A 14,077-nucleotide genomic window follows, 5' to 3' on the forward strand; every position below is an offset into this window, starting at 1 on the left:
AGTCATCAAAATTCTCTATCTGAAACAGGGTAAACATGAGTATCTTAGTCCATCTGTATCAACCATACATAGCTATAATAAATCACCACAGAGTGATTTATAAATAGTAGAAATTTATTATTCATGGTTCTGGAGGCTGAGAAGTCCAAGGTCAAGATGCTGGCAGGTCTGGTGTCTGGTGAGGCTCAGACTCTGCATGAACCAAAATATTTTGAAGAAAATTAAGACACAGAAACGTAACACTGACAAATCATAGGCACTCAATAGGTATCTGTTGAATGAATGAATGGAGGGAATAATATAAATTGGTAGAAGATATAAAATATCCCTAATATTTCCTAAGTTATATAATTGAAGGCAAATAGAACCTGGCTTCATTCATGGGATTTGATAGAAAGTACTCAGTTGTATAAAGTACCATACATATTAGGTGCAGTTTCCTGTAGTAAGTAATTACAAGGCACAAAATAGTGAGTGGGAGAAAATGGATAAACAAAGATGGTTCTGTGATAAGAAATTTAAATTTAAATATGTTAAATTTAGCTTGAATACGTTTACTAAGCCTGAAAGCTTTGAAGCAAGATATTTAGTCACTAAAATAAAGATACAAAATTTAATTGTGAGGCCTGTCTTAAATGTTTACTTCCAATTCCTTGAGGTTTACTTTATAACACGACCCAATATATAGAGACAATCTTTTAAAATGGCACTCACATTATTTTATATATGTATACATATATACAAACATCATCTACACATGTATACATCATCTATACTTTTACTTTTTGCATTTAATTCTAACTTTTTAATCAATAGCTAAAAGAAACTATAAGTTCCATTTAAAATGTGGTATAGATATAGATTCACAAAGAATACTACTCAGCCATAAAATGGAATGAAATCTTGTCTTTTGCATTAACATGGATGAACCTATATGACATTAAGTGAAATAAACCAGGCACAGAAAGAAAAGTACCAGGTGATCTCATGCATTTGTGGAATCTAAAAAAGCTGGTGTCACAGAAATAGAGAGTAGAACCCTTGTTATCAGAGCCTGAGGAGTGGAGAATAGGGGAAGATGGGAAAAGACTGATCAGTGGGTAAAAAATGGCAGTTAGATAGGAGGAATAAGTTCTGGTGTTCTACAGAACAATAGGGTGACAAAAGTAAACAATATTATGGTGTATATTTTAAATAACTAGAAGAAAGAATTCTAAATCTTCTCACCACAAGGAAATGATAAAGGTTTGAGGTGATGGTTATCTAAATACTGTGAGGCCTCTGAGCCCAAGCTCAGCCATTGCATCCCCTGTGACCTGCACAAATAGGCCCAGATGGCCTGAAGTAACTGAAGAATCACAAAAGAAGTGAAAATGGCCTATTCCTGCCTTAACTGATGATATTCCACCACAAAAGAAGTGAAAATGGCCGGTCCTTGCCTTAAGTGATGACATTACCTTGTGAAATTCCTTTTCCTGGCTCATCCTGGCTCAAAAAGCTCCCCCACTGAGCACCTTGCGACCCCCACCCCTGCCCACCAGAGAACAATCCCCTTTGACCATAATTTTCCTTTACCTACCCAAATATTATAAAACGACCCCACCCCTATCTCCCTTTGCTGACTCTCTTTTTGGACTCAGCCCTCCTGCACCCAGGTGATTAAAAAGCCTTATTGCTCACACAAAGCCTGTTTGGTAGTCTCTTCATACGGATGTGCTTGACAAATACCATGATCTGATAATTGCCAACATACCTATGTATGGAAACATAATACTGTCTCCCCATGAATATGTATAAGTATTGTGCCAATTACAGTCAAAATAAATGTTAACAAATAAAGATTTTTGTTCTGATTAATGTATTGCCCTGGTAGTGATTTTTAAGGTTATTTCTTTAGCACTTATGATAAATTTGAGCTATCTGATGAAAACACTATTCCCTTCAACTATACCTGGCACTAAGGAATGACTTCATAAGATAAGTATTTACTTAAATACCTATTTACATTCTAAAGTAGAGTTTCTCAATCTCAACAGTATTGACACTTTTGGGTCATATAAGTATTTATTGTGGGGGACTTCACGTGGGGATATTCCGAGATCCATAAAAAGGAAAACAAACAAAAAGATAAAAATTAGTAATCAAATACATACACTATGAATAGTTCCTTGAACTGAGAGCAGATCTCAGATTTAAAAACAAATGAACTAAAAAGAAAAAATGAACTCATTGAAGGTCAGAAAAAAAAAACACATAAGATACATGAATTTTCATATAGCCTTGTAATAATTTTAATTAAGAATTAAGGTATTTTCAGGTTTCTAGGAGGCTTATTTAATGGTTTATTTAAAAGGAAAGATGATAAGGTTTACAAAAGTTAGCTTTTCTATCAAAGTGGAAACCAGAATAAAATGGCAGAGCATATTTACTGTATTTTGACAGACCAAGCCAGTGATACCCAAATTTTTCATATACAAAGGCAAAAGAAACAGAAAACAGAAACAAGTAATATCTGGGGGTATATTATTTGCAGAAGTTCTCTAACCAAAAGAAAACCACATTTCTTAAAGACTTCAAAATACAGAAAAATTGACTGTAAAATAAATCATCAATGGTAGAATGTATAGATGAATGTAAATGAAACAAAAAGTGATTATAAATCCAAAAGCAAGTAAGACATCCTTCTATGTTATTACCAAAGTACAAGGATGGAAGGAGGAATTATTTATAATTATTGCCTCAGAATAAAATTTAAAATTATTTTAAATTTTAAAATAATTATTTAACAATTATTTTAAATTATTTTAAATAATTGTTGACATTTGGTGGTAATGAAAGAGATGGGGAAAATTGTTTATTTTATAATACCAATGAAGAAATATTAATTATAAATTGGCTTTTTAAGACATGAACATAAAAACTAATAAAGATACATCCCAAATAACAGAGAGGAGTACAATTTAAAAGTCCTGCCATCAAAAATGAGAAATGGCAGAAGAGAAAATAGAAAAACATGCTTAAATATAAAATAATACATAAAAAATAATCCAATTAATGTTTTCACCATTAATGTGAATGTGATGGATTCTACTGTGTTCTAAGGAACTTCAAATCAGATTTCTAAATTCCAGTTAAAAGTTGTTAAAGAAAGACAATTAGAAGAGTATTGAAAGGAAAGGTTGAACACAGGATCAGAGTTACACAGAGAAAACATAAATACAAATATAAGACATGGAACAACATTAGCATCTAAGAAAATATAATTTAGACCAAAAAGCTTTACATGAAAGAATGAGGGCATTTTATAATGATAAAGTCTAGAAACCATGTAGCACAAAATATATAAGAAGCACAAAAAACAATGAGTTGAATAACACAGCTTGGAAATGCTAAAGCAAAAATAAAAGTATTTCAAGTTGTATCTCACAAATCCACAATAATAATGGAAGAAAATCCATAGCCCTTTTAGTATCAATAGTTGAACTTTATATTCTCTGAGTACAATAGTGTCAAAATAGAATGAACAACAAAATATACACAAGAAATGATAGAGATAAATAGTACTGATTTGGAAGATGGATGCTTGCATTGATGGATAACTGGATGAATGAACAGGTAAACAGATACTTACAACCCCTAAAATCTTTTTAAATGACAGTCTTCCAATAAACTTGCAGGTGAAAAACAAAATTAACACTGTCAGTATTATCACTGAAAGATTATTTAGAAATGAATACATTGCCTTTCAAAACTGACGTGATATGACTAAGGTCATTATTAAAATAAAATTAACCTTCAATATATTTATTAAAAAGCAACAAAATTAAAAATAATTGAACTTAAGCATTCCACAAGAAAAAGGTTATGAGAGATAAATTTTTTTATAGGGGTTTAGATAGAAAGGATGACAATTAAGCACAGGCTACCATGTTTCAAAAGAAGTAATTTTGTTAGATTAAATAAATGATTATTGTCATAATTTGTTATAGAAATTTTAAACGGCAACCTAAACGTCCTGTAATGCCACACGCTAGTGCTAAACCCACACACACATGCACGTGCTCTCTCTCTCTCACACACACACACACAATTTTTTTTCCAGTGAAATAAAATAAGAATAGCATGTTTACTTTCTGCTGTTTGATTTTCATTAACTTTCCTATAATCCGAACATAGTACTTCACGATTAGGGTTTTAGAGTAAGCCCATTTTGTATAAGCTAAGAATAAACTTTATTGAAGAAAACTAAAATCCTGCTCTGGAAAAAAGAAAAATCTGACATAACTTTTAAAAAGAAGAGTTTGTTAGAGTACATTACTAATCTTAGATCTCCCCTCATTTACAGTTGCCAAGGCTTTTAAAGGCAAGATAAAATTTCCTAATTAAATGAACATTCATCTCTGGCTGATACTGACAGAGGGAATAAGAGATGAACTCAGGAACAGTATGTGCTACATTGTCCACGGTCCCCCCACCAGAGCTATATACACATGTCAATTTATTTATAACAATGTAAATACCACATTCTAGCTAGAGGGTGTGATATGGCCAATTGGGCAAATGTTCAGTCATAGTCTAATAAGAAGATGTAGAGCTGGCTTTCAGACGACATCTGAATATCTTTTTTGTTTCTTTAAGGAATGCATTATATTTACTCAAATAATTTTCTCTTTCACCTATAAGCAAGATTTGAAGAAAATAGATAAAAAATAAAATTTTCTCCTATCATCATGCAGGTTATTGCTCTTCCTTTTTGTTTTCACTTTGTTTTGGTGGTTCTGGTTTATTTTTGCTTCTTCTTGGATAGCGCTTAATGTTTCCAAGGATCTGTTATTAAGCACATGAGAGTCAAATGGCTTTAGCAGAGGGGATGAACTGGATAATAATCAGTGCCATGCTTCAATTCAAAGCAGTTTCCTAGTGCTTTTCACCATAAATTTGAGAAAGCTCCATTTGAGAATCCCGTCTGTGTAAGCTGGTTGTGGTTTTTCAATGCTAGGGATGACAAAGGTTAAATTAATGCACCCAGCTGCTTCCCACCTGCTGGGCTTACAGAAGACAGTTTCCAGCTTCCTTTGCCTGCTAGGTCCTCCCCTGTATCACTGCCTTCCATTTCCCTCTCTGAGAATGACAACCCTGGCTTGGTCTCAGTGACCTGGGGTAACTGCCATGAAGCGACTTTTGATAAGAAACAGGATGTACAGTGGTTCCTCTGAAATAAAATTGGATTAAAAATGCACCCTCCCGTGCCATATGCCAGGCATAGCACTAGATGCACACACCTGACTATACCATCAATTTTACAACTACCTGATGAAGTAAATACAAAAAGAAGCAATGAAACAAATCTTTGAAAGGATGAAGAAAATTCCTGTTATCAAATTACCAGCTGGGTAATTAGTGAGCTGCTGGTAGGGGAAAGACTTTCCAAGTCCAGGTTTTTCTCACTCAGCATCTTATCTTTTTTCTTGTTCTTAAGGCCATGTTGCGGAGAAAGAGGGCGAGAGAGAGAAAGAGGATGCTGGAAAGTCTTAGGCTAAATAGTGCCCCCTTTCTGCCACACACACACAAAAATTCACGACCAAATCCCTAGAACCTGTAAATAGCTGCTTAAAGTACATGGCAAAAAAAAAAAAAAGAAAGAAAGAAAGAAAGAAAAAAAGGAAGGAAGGAAGGAAGGAAGGAAGGAAGGAAGGAAGGAAGGAAGGAAGGAAGGAAGGAAGGAAGGAAGGAAGGAAGGAAGGAAGGAGAAAGAAGAGAAAGAAAGGAAGAAAGAAGAAAGAAAGAAGAGAAAGAAAGGAAGGAAAAGGAAAGAAAGAAGCCAACAAACAACAACAATTACAAAAAAAGTGGCTGCAGATATAATTTTAGGACACAGACTTTAATATAGGGACATTTTTAGATTACAGACTTCAAAGTAGGGAATTTTTTCTGATTATCTGGAGAGACACAATCTGATCACATGAGCCCTTCAAAGCAGGGAATTTTCACTGCCTGGTGTCAGAGAGATGTGGTGAAAGAGGAAGGCAAAGGGGAAGTCACAGAGCTTCCAAATATGCAAACCATTCAACTTCCACATGCCTCTGCAGGTTCTAGATAGGAGGTGGCCACAGACAAGGACTGGGAAGAGAATTCTAGGAAATATGGCCAGTTCCCAGCTGACAGAGTACAAGGAGATGGGAACTTCACGCCTACAACCACAAGAAACTTAATTCCATCAATAGCTTCATCCTTTCCCACTGTCTCTGGTAAGAAACCCCACTCTTCTGACACCTCAATTTTAATCTAGAGAAACTGAGGCAGAGTGAAGACGAAGCACGGTTTCAAGTCACCCCCACTAGTGGAATCTTTTATGCCTTCTCACTGATCACAGAACTCACACTACCACCTCACTTACATCACCGTTTAAACATGTCTTTACTTAAAGAATTCCAGGAACTGGCCTTAGGAGCAACCAAGGTTGCTGAGTGTCCCACCTCAGGAAGGAATGCAGCCTTGTTGCCACTGGCCAGACCACCAGATAGTTCATTACTCAACCATTGCAACCAGATAATAGTAGCCTGCACTCTACCCTTTATGTGCTTTGTCCAGCGCAACTTACATGTCAATTCCCATGCTTTGCCTAATAAAAAAGTCCTACAGCTCTTCTAGTGGAGTTAGTTAAGGAATTCTCTCTTTCTCTCTTGCTGTCTCCCTTATGACCGGGCACAAGCTCCAATGAAGACTTGTCTGGGAAAACTCTTTTTGCCTCACATCAAAGAACCTGTTGAAAGTAATGAGACCAGTGTCAGACTTTGGACCTATGTATTTAAGGTGGTAAGTCTATAGTGATGTGTTACATACAGCAGGACTAGAAAACTAACAAAGGCAGATAATTGAACACAGATATGCACATGCTCATACACACATATTTTTTAACACTTCAGATTAAGGAATATTGATGCTTAATTGTGGTAGCAACTTGACCTTTGAGCTCCCAAAGCAGACAAATTCGGCACAGCTAAATTGCAAGCCTAAATCTTAAAATGAACAAACATCTTAAATATACCACTTGATATTCTGTAGGTTCCCCATCTCTCTTCACGCATAAACACAAGGCAAGAGTAGGTACTCAGTGAAAGAAGAAATTTGTACAATTTCTCCTCTTTTATCTATTTAAAGACATTTTAAGAGGAAACAAAATATATGCAAATAATTAACTTGATAGTGACTTTTAAAACCAAGGCACTTGGCTTCGTTACAAGCATCCTTGAAAGCCTTAACCACAGTGTCATGGTGTAAAATTATCTATGTGCATTTTTACCTCTTCTCCCTTGGGTATCATCTTCTCTTAATCTGGGAACATGGCACATGCAAAGAGCATTTTACCAGGAAAATCAAAGCTCTGAAAATGTGCAATGGAAAAGAAAACATCTTGGAATTGCTTTTATTTTAGTGCTGTGATAAAAAAATTTTTCCAGTCACCCTCACTGATGTTCAGATGATTGAATTGAGTTGAGATATTCTGGTCAGGAGGTGAAAACAACCATGGGTGTTATTGGCTCCCAACGGAAAGTTCACTGTCCCAACATTACATGATTCCTGAGTCAAGCCCAAAACATGCGCCACGCTGTCCCTCTAGCTCAGAGCTCACCAGCTGACCACAGCTGGAATTTGTAGGCCAGTAGAAAGCAGGAAAAAGGAGGTAGGCACTGAGCTGTTTTGTAGCCTGGAGGAGGCCTGCAACTGCCAAGGATAATAGCATGGCAAACACTTTGCTACTGACAGCCTGGATTCAACTTTCTCACCATAATTCTGCCAAACAAGGCTGGTAAAAGTTCAGAAAGCACTACTAGGAATAATTAAGGCAATGGAGGATTTATTTTGTATGGAGAGATTAAAGGAGTTTTACATGTGTTACTTGGCTGTGCAAACATGAAATGGGAATATGAAAATTATCAACAAATATTTGAATGGTTTAAGTTATTGGGAAGGAGATGTGAACTCTAAGTAATAAGGCATGATAACGTACCACCATGCACCCGACCTAAGAGAAATACATTAAAAAAAAAAATTCAGATGGAAACTAATATAAAAAGGTACAAAGATTAAACACTACATTCCCATATTAAGGAAAAAATTAAAGGATATCATCAGAGTTTTCCAAGTCTTAGTCAGTCCCTCTGAGATAGGTGGCAGGATGTAAACACAATGCTGTTTTTTAGACAGAAGGACTCCGTGTGTGTGTGTATGAATGCACTTAGCATTGTATCATGGGGTAAGCCAGAATGTATTTCTTTTAACTTTTATTTTGAGGTAAAGCTGATTCACTGTGTCCGTAAGACACTCAGAGAACACTCTTGCCATTTCCAGACAAGCTGAAAGCTGGCACAGCATTAGCAAGTTACTGCTGAGACAGAGATCATGTGTCCCTCAAAAGCATGTGCCCCATCAATCCCCCCCAAACTAGGCGGCAAAGCAGATTCATTGTTCTCCTCATCATCTTGCTCCAGTGTGAACTCCCTCATCCTTAGTGGGGAGTAACAGATGTGCTGATGTAAAAAATGAACAGGTCAGTCACAGTGGCTCACACCTGCAATCCCAGTACTTTGGGAGGCTGAGGTGGGTGAATCAATTGAGGTCAAGGAGTTCAAGACCAGCCTGGCCAACATGGTGAAACCCCATCTCTACCGAAAAAATACAAAAATTAGCCGGCTGTGGTGTTGGGCACCTGTAGTCCCAGTTGCTCCGGAGGCTGAGACAGGAGAATCCGTTGAACCCAGGAGATGGAGGCTGTGGTGAGCTGAAATTGTGCCACTGCACTCCAGCCTGGGGGATAGAGCAAGATACTGTCCCCAAAAAAAAAAAAAAAAAAAAAAAGTGTTTTATTTTCCTTACTTTCCTACAACTTCCTCAGCGTATAAAAGAATAGACACAGTAACACTGGAAAGCCAAACAGGAGAGGGTCCCCACCACAGGGCAAAATTACATGAGCAGAGGTCTAAAACCAAGTTTTTACCTCTTCCCTCTCTCCCATGAGTACCATTCCACTGGTTACATAATAAGACACTAGGGAATACGGTTGTTGTTTCCTTGGGTAATCAGTTCTCAAGAACTTACAAAACGGACCTTGGATTAGCATGCCACACATCATTTAAAAACCAAGAAAAACAATAGTTGGCTTCCAAATAAAGACAAGAAGATAAGAAAGAAATTAATTTTAAAATTTCAGTTAGGACCAGTAAGTTCAGGACACGCTGATCATACTTAAGAGCAATGTACTATGTGCTGAAAGAGTAGATTTTAAATGCTGTCACCACAAAAATGGTAAGTGTGTGAGGAAATGGAATATGATAATTAGCCTGATTCTGCCACTCCACAGTGTCTAGATATCTATCTAATATATATGTTGGACATATATTGTACATATTGTACAGCATAAATATACACAATTCAGCCTGGCACAGTGGCTCACGCCTGTAACCCCAGCACTTTGGGAGGTCGAGGCCAGAGGATCATGAGGTCAATAAATGGAGACCATCCTGGCTAACAGGGTGAAACTCGTCTCTTCTAAAAATACAAAAAAAAAAAAAAAAAAAAAAAAAAAAACCAGCCAGGCGTGGTGGCGGCGCCTGTAGTCCCAGCTACTCGTGAGGCTAAGGCAGGAGAATGGCGTGAACCCAGGAGGCGGAGCTTGCAGAGAGCCGAGATCACACCACTGCATTCTAGCCTGGGAGACAGAGCCAGACCCCCTCTCAAAAAATAAAAGATGAAATAAGGAGCGAGACTCCGTGTAAGAAAAAAAAAAAAAAAAAAAAGGCTGGGCACAGTGGCTCACGCCTGTAATCCCAGCACTTTGGGAGGCCGAGACGGGCGGATCACGAGGTCACGAGATCCAGACCATCCTGGCTAACACGGTGAAACCCCGTCTCTACTAAAAATACAAAAAATGAGCCGGGCGTGGTGGCGGCGCCTGTAGTCCCAACTACTCGGGAGGCTGAGGCAGGAGAATGGCGGGAACCCGGGAGGCGGAGCTTGCAGTGAGCCGAGATCACGCCACTGCACTTCAGCCTGGGCAACAGAGTGAGACTCCATCTCAACAATAACAACAAAAAATATAGATAGATAGATAGATACACACATACAATTCTATTTGTCAATTAAACATAAAAATAAATTGATGCAAAGTACATAAATTATTATATTAATAAGAATTCATGTTCTCTCTCCCTTGAGCGTGCCACTGAAGATCCTGGTGTCGCCATGGAATGCCGCCCTGCCTGTAGTTACTGGTATTTTAAGAACAAGCCGTACCCAAAGTCTCGCTTCTTCCAAGGCATCCCTGATGCCAAGATTGGCATCTTTGACCTGGGGTGGAAGAAGGCAAAAGTGGATGAGTTTCCACTTTATGGCCACGTGGTGTCAGATGAAGTTGAGTCCCTGTCCTCTGAAGCCCTGGAGGCTGCCCGAATTTGTGCCAATGAGTACATGGTTAAAAGCTGTGGCAAAGATGGCTTCCATATCTGGGTGTGGCTCCACTCCTTCCACGTCATCCGCATCAACAAGATGTTGTCCTGTGCTGGGGCTCACAGGCTCAAACAGGCATGCGAGGTACCTTTGGAAAGCCCCAGGGCACTGTGGCCAGGGTTCACGTCGGCCAAGTTATCATGTCCATCTGCACCAAGCTGCAGAACAAGGAGCACGTGATCGAAGCCCCGCAGGGTCAAGTTCAAGTTCACTGGCCGCCAGAAGATCCACATCTCAAAGAAGTGGGGCTTCATCAAGTTCAGTGTGGATGAATTTGAAGACATGGTGACTAAGAAGTGGCTCATCCCAGATGGCTGTGGGATCAAGTACATCCCCACTTCTGGCCCTCTAGACAAGTGGCAGACTCTGCAGTCATGAGGGCTTCCTTCCACTGTGCTGCCCCCTCTTAATACTCATCAATAAATTCTACTTCCTGTCCATCTAAAAAATAATAAATAAATAAATAATTCATGAAAATGTTTGTCCCTAGGCAACCTCAGTGCTTTAAGTTGCTCTGAGATCTATAGTTGAACACTAAAGTGTTTAAACTTTATCTCATGCTGTATATATCCCAGTCACATTACAGACTAGAAGGCTCTGGCCTACACAGTGAGCATCTAAGAGTGTTATGTTACATTTAGCGTGGTGTTAACCCAAGGGATCCCATGTTCTTCATCAGTGTACTGCCATTTTGCGGAAGAGAAAGAATAGGCAATCAATAAAACATGGACAACTTCAAGCAATGAAAGTATGAATGAGCCATTAAATAGAGCACTTTCCTTAAAACTTAAAATGATGAATGAATTGTGTTTGTCAAGAAAGGGAATTTTGATAAATGGAAAATTGACCTCATAACAATATTTCAAGTTATTATTATTATTATTTGTATTTGATAAAGTTGCTGCGAATTCAAAACACTTTTGGGGACATTTCTTCCAATACTTCCTTTTGTGTTGAAAGAAGGAAAGAGAAAGAGAAAGAACATTTGAAAACTTTGGAAAGTGGAACCTGACAGCCACCTCTCTATAGAAAAGTAAAGGAATGAACCCCTTGGAAAGTTCATTCAGCATGTCAATGATGGATTATTATGTTTTCATGTTATTAACATATTAGAGATGGCCTCACACTTCATAAATTAATATCTATATTATTCAGAGTCACCTTTCCTGTTACTTTTTCTCAGTAACCAACAAATACACTATGCTTCTTTTATTTATTTTAAATGTTTTAAAGTATTTAAGTGAATGCACTATGCTTTATTTGTTTAGAGTGTATTTATTTTACTGTGTGGCTCACTACACAGATCCTCATGACCTGCAATCTCTGGTGCTAAGCTTATACCGTATTTATTTTTTATCCCCATCTACTTCTTTGTCTATGAAGTTTTCCTATTATTATACATGGGTAGTTTGAAAACTATCCAAGTATTTTTCAAAGCCAGTTAATTGTCTTATTTCAACACCAGAAATACATGTTGTTATGTGATCTGAATTTCACTATTATCAAAATATTCTTATCCGTGACAGAGAAAAATGGGACGCCTTACAAAATCTCCCGTTCCTCTGTAATATGAGCTCTAATACACTGCTGCCCAGTGTCTCTTTTACTCGCAAAGTTATTAATCTCCTTATAGGCAGCAAACTAACTTACCTTTTACACCCAGGTTTTACCTGGCCTGCAGTTTGTCAACTGCTTCTTTTTAAAAGATTTGAAAATTACCATATACTTTCTGAAATATACATTTTCATAGTTTAAGTTTATTTTAAAATTACATTTGAAATATTAAACTGAAAAAGTACTTACATTAAAATATTTCTCTGACTCCTTTTCTCTTTTGGTACTTAACTTTGATTTTGTTGTACATTTCATCCATATGTTTTGTCTTTCATAGAATACATATGTTATTGTACTTCTTAAAAGACCCATTCACTATTGCCTTTAACAATTTTGAAAGTTAGATATTTATACATGTGAGTCATGACAATTATTATAGCTTACTATATAAAACACACATAACCAAACTAAAGCTTTTCAAATAAAAATATAATTCCGATATTAGAACTCATTTCCTTCATATACTAAAACTTCTGGGAAAAGAAAAAGCTGAGTACATCATTATTCCAGCAAACTTACATTTTTTTCAAAGCTTGTTCTTAGAAGACATGCCAAAGATGTTTTGGATTAAAGCTTCATAAGCATTTATGAGGGCTGGGTCATTTTAGGGAAGCTTAAAAAGCAGTGAACTTCAGCATGTTTGCTGAACTTGGACAAGTCACTTAACCAATTTGGATATCCATTGGTAAATCCACTTGGATATCCTTGGTAAAATAAAGCTGGGACTTCTGGCCCTTTTTGAAATCTATTATTATAAAATAAATGAATAGATGCATTCAGTTATTAAAAGAAGGCCTTTTACTTTGAAGAGTACTTTAAATACATAGTATTAGTTTCAATGGGAAATATGCCAATACCATTACTATCCTTCAACATTAACCATAATAACAAATAATCATTGAATTATAAATATTTACATAGAAATTGAATGAAGTTTAATGCATTCTTAAAAGAAGGCATACTGCTACTTCAAGTAAAGTCTAATCTAAAATCCCACCCAAAGCAAAGAAAATTACAAATATAACCATGATCTATTGAGCAATTCTAGAGAACTAGGAGCTCTATCATTTAACATTAATATAGGCTGAGAAAACAGAAAGGGGTAAGTAAATGTCTTTATCAAATTCCAGTTGAAAAGCATTTTAGTAGCTGTTAATTTTACTGTTAAGTGCAAAAATTTCATAATACTTAACATCAGCTCCATACATTTTGAAATATAATCACAATATCCCAGGTTTAGGAAAGCAACCATTCACAGTATCTTAGGACCACAGTTAAATACAAATATAAGCCATGTCATTGCCAAGCACTTTATTTTATACTTTATAGCATATATTCTTATCATGAAACAGTAAATAGCTGTTGCTCAGGGGCCTCTGGGCCCCACAGGCAATACATAAGAACATTATGCTAGATTTTTGTAGTAGCCATCAGGCGTTTGCACCTCTCATGCAAATTATGTTTTCATTATCATAGTTCATGTTTAACCATCTATTTCCAGTTACATCAAATTATTCATCATCCTACTAACCAACCCCAAGCTACTGCATATGGTCATGATATTTATCCCCTTAAAATTACTACATATTTTAAATTACTGTAAATCTTGACAACTAATTTGATGACAAATAAAACTCTAACCTACTGAAACTAATTGTTCTCCCACTGATAATCCCTTAGCACATTAAAAAGTGAACAAATTCTGATAAGAACAAATATAACACAATAATCCTCTATGTATACACTATAATAAATGAAATATTTATATTTTGGTTTCTGTTCTTTCTGTGGTTAAAAATAATGTTGAAGGAGTAACATCAGCAAGATGATGCAAAGGAAGTTTCCAGCACTCCTCACAGAAACATCAATTTAAACAACCATCCATGCATGAAAATATTTTGCCAAGAGCTAAGGAATCCATATGACAGATTACAACACCTGGGTAAAGTACAGAAAT

At 36.7% G+C, this 14,077-nt stretch overlaps 1 pseudogene; it reads left to right on the forward strand.

Annotated features, from left to right (window-relative positions):
* Positions 1-10,242: 10,242 nt before the first annotated feature.
* LOC119621503 (large ribosomal subunit protein uL16-like) lies at positions 10,243-10,973 on the forward strand (annotated as a pseudogene).
* The last annotated feature ends 3,104 nt before the right edge of the window (positions 10,974-14,077 follow it).

This window comes from Chlorocebus sabaeus, chromosome 2 (assembly GCF_047675955.1).
Source record: "Chlorocebus sabaeus isolate Y175 chromosome 2, mChlSab1.0.hap1, whole genome shotgun sequence".
In the NCBI taxonomy this organism is placed as follows: domain Eukaryota; kingdom Metazoa; phylum Chordata; class Mammalia; order Primates; family Cercopithecidae; genus Chlorocebus; species Chlorocebus sabaeus.